The 6,296-nt window shown below is 35.9% G+C and overlaps 1 protein-coding gene across 5 annotated transcripts in view; it reads left to right on the top strand.

The window, feature by feature from the left end:
• The window catches only part of Ncoa1 (nuclear receptor coactivator 1), a 228,516-nt gene that overhangs the window by 171,866 nt on the left and 50,354 nt on the right, over window positions 1-6,296 (top strand). The window lies entirely within an intron of this gene.

The following is a 6,296-nucleotide window of genomic DNA, read 5'->3' as shown; positions in this document are numbered from 1 at the left end:
CTTGACCCCACATCCTCTCAAACAGTGTTTTTGTACTTGGCCATTCTTACAGGTGTAAGATAGAATCTCAGAGTTGTTTTGATTTGCATTTCTCTGATGGCTAAGGATGTTGAACATTTCCTTAAGTGTCTTTCAGCCATATGAGATTCATCATTGAGGGTTCTCTGTTTAGATCTCTACCCCATTTTTTATTGGATTATTTGTTATTTTGATGTCAAGTTTCTTGAGGTTTTTTTTTTTTTTGTATATTTTGGAGACCAATCCTCTGTCCGATGTGAGATTGGTGAAGATCTTTCCCCATTCTGTACACTGCCGTTTTAGTTTGTTGACTGTGTCCTTTACTTTACAGAAGAGTCTCATTTTCAGCATGTTCCATTTACTAGTTGTTGTTCTCAGTGTCTGTGCTACTGGGGATATTTAGGAAGTTGTCTCCTGTGCCAGTGCATTTAAGTGTACGTGTACTTCCCACTTTCTCTTCTGTGAGATTCAGTGGTTGGTTTTATGTTGAGGTATTTTTATCATTTGGACTTGAGTTTTGTGCATGGTGATAGATACGGATCTATTTTCATTCTTCTACATGTTGGTATCCAATTATACCAGTATCATTTGTTGAATATGCTTTCTTTTTTCCATTTTATATTTTTAGCTTTTTTGTCAAAAATCAAGTGTTTATAGGTGTGTAAATTGATATCCATGTCTTCGATTCGATTCCATTGGCCCTCCTGTTTTTATGCCAATACCAGTCTGTTTTCATTACTATAACTCAGTAGTAGAGTTTGAAGTCAGGGATTGTGATACTTCCACAAGTTCCTTTATTGTAAAGGATTGTTTGAGCTAACCTGAGTTTTTTGTTTTTCCATATGAAGTTGAGTATTGTTCTTTTGTCATCTGTGAAGAATTTTGCTGGGATTTTGATGGGCAGTGCATTGAACTGTAGATTGCTTTTGATAAGATTGCCATTTTTACTATGTTAATTATACCTACCCAAGAGTATGAGAGATCTTTCCATTTTCTGGTGTCTTATTTAATTTCTTTCTTCAAAGATTTAAAGTTCCTGTCATATAGGTCTTTCACTTGTTTGGTTAGATTGACCCCCAAGATATTTTATGTTATTTGTGGCTATTGTGAAGGCTGATGTTTCTCTGATTTCTTTCTCAACCAATTTATCATCTGTATAAAGGAAGGTTACTGATTTTTTTTTAGTTAATCTTATATCCAGTTATATTACAGAAGGTGTTAATGAGTTGTAGAAGTTCCTTGGTAAAATTTTGGGGGTCACTTATGTAAACTATCATATCATCAGCAAATAGTGAGAGTTTGACTTCTTCTTTTCCAATTTGTCTCCCCTTGATTCCTTTTTGGTGTCTTACTGCTCTAGCTAGGACATCAAGTACTATATTGAATAGATATGGAGAGAGTGGACAACCTTGTCTTGTTCCTGATTTCAGTGGAATCACTGGGAGTTTCTCTCCATTTAGTTTGATGGTGGCTGTTGCTTGCTGTATATTGCCTTTATTATGTTTAGGTATGTTCCTTGTATCCTAGCTCTCTCCAAGACTTCTTTCATGAAGAGGTGTTCAATTTCTTCTAAGGTTTTTTCAGTATCTAATGAGATGATCATGTGGTTTTGCTTTCTGTTTGTTTAGATTACATTGGTAGACTTTCTGTTTGTTTATATGGTAGATTACATTGGTAGATTTTCATCTCTGGGATGAAGCCCACTTGGTCATAGTGAATAATTTTTCTGACGTGTTCTTGAATTCGTTTTGCCAATATTTTATTGAGTATTTTTGTGTAAATGTTCATGGTGAGATTTGTCTGTAATTCTCTTTCTTAGTAGTATCTTTGTGTGGTTTGGGTATCAGAGTAACTGCAGCCTCATAGAAAGAGTTTGACAATTTTCCTTCTGTTTCTATTGTGTCAAACAATTTGAAGAGTATTGGTATTAGTTCTTCTTTGAAAATCTTATAGAATTCTTCACTGAAACCATCTGAACCTGAGGTTTTTTTGGTTGGGAAACTTTTGATGACTGTTTCTATTTCATTTGTGGTTACAGGAAAGGTTATATTTAATTTGCTTATCTCATCTTGATTTAATTTTGGTAAGTGATGTTTATCCAGAAAATTGCCCATTTCCTTTAAGTTTTCCAACTTTGTGGAGTACGGGTGTTTGAAGTATAACCTGATGATTCTCTGGATTTCCTCCATGTCTGTTGTTATGTCCTCCTTTTCATTTTTGATTTTGTTTATCTGAATATTCTCTCTGTCTTTTGGTTAGTTTGGATATAGTTTTGTCTATTTTGTTGATTTTTCTCAAAGAACCAGCCATATCTCATTGATTCTTTGTTTTGTTTTCTTTGTTTCTATTTTGTTGATTTCAGCTCTTAGTTTGATTATTTCCTGCCGTCTAGTCCTCCTGGGTAAGTTTGCTTCTTTTTGTTCTAGAACTTCCAGGTGTTTTGTTAACTTGCTAGCGTGGGATTTTTTCCAGCTTCTTTATGTAGGCATTTAGTGCTATGAACTTTCCTCTTAACACAGCTTTGATTGTGTCCCATAAGTTTGGGTATGCTGTGTGGTCATTTTCATTGAATTTTAGGAACTCTTTAATGTTTTTCTTTATTTCTTCCTTGACCCAGTGGTAATTCAGGTGAACATTGTTCAGTTTTCATGTGTTTGTGGGCTTTCTAAAATTAGTGTTGCTGTTGAATTTTAGCTTTAAGGCACAGAGATCCAATAAGATACATAGAGTTATTCCAATTTTTTTGTATGTGTTGAGATTTGCTTTGTTACAGAGTATGTGGTCAGTTTTTGATTCTTTTATGTTTAGATAGAATGTTCTATAGATGTCTCTTAGGCCCATTGGAGACATAACATCTGTTAGTTCCCGTATTTCTCTGTTAAGTTTCTGTCTGGCAGACCAGAAGTTCTTCAAAGGACTCTGGGTAACAGCTAATTTATGGAGCCTCTGATATGAACAAAACAAGAGAGAACTATGAGGACATAGGAAAAGTGGGCTCGTTAAGGCATTTTTCTAAGGCTGCTTCTGCTATACTCTGCATCATCAGCAGAGAACAGGAACTTAGATTCTGGGTAGCAGGTTGTTGCCTTTCCATAATATGTCCTGAGACAGAAGTGAATGAAAAGAAGCCTGTTCACAAGTGTTAGAAACTTCTATGTTTAGGATGTTGTGGAGCAGATGTGAAAATTAATAGACAGATTCATGTATTGTGCAATTGCTTATAAACCGTGAAAGAATTTCAGGAAAAGATGAACCTTCTCTTTGAAGAGCTTTCATGTTATGTAGAGGTCTTCAAATTGAAAGACACTACATCACAGTGCCGTTTATTAAGACTCTCTGTTTTGACACAAGATTCACACTTAGTATGCCCAGGCCCTTGAGCTTCTTGAAACAGCTTGATTTTCTGCCCTGTCTCTTTGAGTATCTCTCTTCCTTAACACATTCTACTCCTGGAAAGGTCCTTAACTTTTCTGAGCTAAGCCATGTTCTTCTCCCCATTTTGACTGCATGTGTGCTCTTTGAAGATAAGACTGCGTCTCACGTTTTAGTTAAAATAAAACTAATATTTTATTTTTTAAGCAGAAAAATAGTTTTAAATATTAAATATATTTAAATATCGAGCTTTAAAATTAAATTTAACAATGTCTTTACAAAGTAATGTCACTGTATATCAGATAATGCTGGTAGGTCTGTCTCAGTGTTCATGTGCATACATTTCTGCTGAGTTTAAGTAGAATTGCACAATCCTAAATTATGCATAAACTCATTGTTAGTAGTATGTGGTTTTTCTATTATACAAGAATTCCTTGTAATTGTTCTATATCCTTGGTAATGCTTTGTATTGTCAATCTTTTAAACCAAACCTTTCTAGGATATGTGTATAACAGCCTATAGTTTTTAGTTCATATTCTCTGATTAATGTCCATTAATCATTTGGATATTTTCTTTTGTACATTGCCTAATCTAGTCATACCCATTATTTTAATGTGCTTTCCTCTGTCTGTTGGCTTTTTTTAATGTGTTCCTCATATATTTAAAGGATGATCCTCCAGTAGTTATATATTTGCAGGTGTCTTTTCCATGAATTGTTTGTGTTTTCATTAATGGTTAAATGGTTATTATTTTATTTGTCTTGGTTTTTATGAAGTAAAATTTTTATTTTAATGTAGTTGAATTTGTTCATTTTCCCTGATGGCTAATGTTTTTCATACATGCATAATAAAAGCCATGCTTAAAACTGTTCATAAAGCCTTACTTCTGGAAATAGCCCAAAACTCCATTACAGAAGAATGGATAATTGTGATATGTTCTTACAGAGGGACATTACTCAGCAGTGAAAACTAAGGAAGTACGGCTGCATGTGACAGCATGTGGAATATAACTTTGGAAAGACTAGGGCATTTAAAGTAATACATGTAATTCACTTATACACTTCAAAAGGTAAAATTTAATTCAATTAAATAATGAAACTGAAGCAGGGTAAATATTTTATGCTAATTAATTATCCCACAGTACTCATAGTATAATACTCCTCTGAAATAAAGGCCAACTTTCTTTTATATATACCCTCAAACAGAGGTTCTCTATTCTGTTAAATTCCTGGGCTTTCTGATATCTCTCTAGTTTACACACTTTAAAATTTTTTTCCACAAACTTATTTATTTTAAAAAAGAAAACAAACACTCTTTTTTCATTTTACATATCAATCCTAGTTCCCTCTCCTTCCCCTCCTCCCATTCCCTTCATCTGACCCATCCACTCCTCTGAAAGGGTAAGGCACATTGCTTTGGGGAAGATCCAAGGCCCTCCCTACTATATCTAGACTGAGCAAGGTATCCATCCAAGCACAATAAGTTCTCAAAAAGACAGTACAAGCAGTAGGGATAAATCCTGGAGCCCTTGCCAGTGGCCCCACAGTCTGCCCCAGCCATACAACTATCACCCACATTCAGAAGGACTAGTTTGGACCTATGCTGTTTCCTTCCCTGTCCGGCTGGAGTTGATGAGCTCCCATTAGCTCAGGTAAACTGTTTCAGTGGGTAAACCCATCATGGTCTTGACCTCTTTGCTCTTTTCTCACTCCTCCCACCCTTCAACTGGACTTTGGGAGCTCAGTCCAGTGCTCCAATGCAAGTCTCTGCCCCTGCTTCTGTCAGTTGCTGGATGGAGATTCTATGGTGACATTTAAGATATTCATCAGTCTGGCTACAGGGCAAGTGAAGATCAGACCCCCTCTCCTCTATTGCTTACGTCTTAGCTGGGGTCTTCCTTGTGGATTCTCTAGTGCCAGGTTTCTTGCTAGCCTCATAATGGCTCCCTCAATCAAAATGTCTCTTTCCTTGCTCTCATTTCTTCCTTCCTCCATCTCGACTATCCTGTTCCCTCAAGTTCTCCTACTCCCTTCCATCCTCCCCTCATCTTCCCCTTCCACCCTCCCTGCTCCTCCCACTCCCGTGCTCCCAGTTTTGTCAGGCGATCTTGTCTGTTTCCCCTTTCCAGGTAGATTTATGTATGTTTTTCTTAGGGTTCACCTTGTTACTTAGCTTCTCTGGGATCATGAACTATAGGCTCAATATCTTTTGCTTTTCAGCTAGTATCCACACGCAAACTTATACAACCACTTTGGAAATCAGTATGGAGGTTTCTCCGAAAATTGGGAATCAACCTACCTCAGAACCCAACAATACCACTCTTGGGCAATATACTCAAAGGATGCTCAATCATACTACAAGGACATTTGTTCAACTATGTTCATAGCAGCATTATTTGTAGTAGCCAGAACCTGGAAACAACCTAGATGCCCTTCAACTGAAGAATGGATAAAGAAAACGTGGCACATTTGCACATTAGAGTGCTACTCAGCAGGAAAAAAAAAAGATATCTTGAAATTTGCATGCAAATGGATAGAACTAGAAAAAATTATCCTGAGTGAGGTAACCCAGACACAAACTTCTTGTTATATTTTAAAATGATATAATCATATACATTTAAAGTATTACAGTATTTTGAAAACTAGGACAGGGGAAAAAAACACCACAATGCATCACAGCACAGCTATCTTCATATCTTCCAGCCCAAGTTTTTCTCCTATATTCACACTTTTACCAAGCTGTATTAGATAATTTGTTATTACATTCTGCTGTATTAGAATATTATTTCATAGAGTCTAAATTTTCCCCAGTAGAATAGATAGATTATGTAAAAAAATTTTTTATTTTTCAAGACATGGTTTTTCTGTGTAGTCCTGACTATCCTGGAACTCACTCTTTTTTTTTTTT

This window comes from Microtus ochrogaster, linkage group LG3, assembly GCF_000317375.1.
Source record: "Microtus ochrogaster isolate Prairie Vole_2 linkage group LG3, MicOch1.0, whole genome shotgun sequence".
In the NCBI taxonomy this organism is placed as follows: domain Eukaryota; kingdom Metazoa; phylum Chordata; class Mammalia; order Rodentia; family Cricetidae; genus Microtus; species Microtus ochrogaster.
This window is presented reverse-complemented; position numbering and strand designations above follow the sequence as displayed.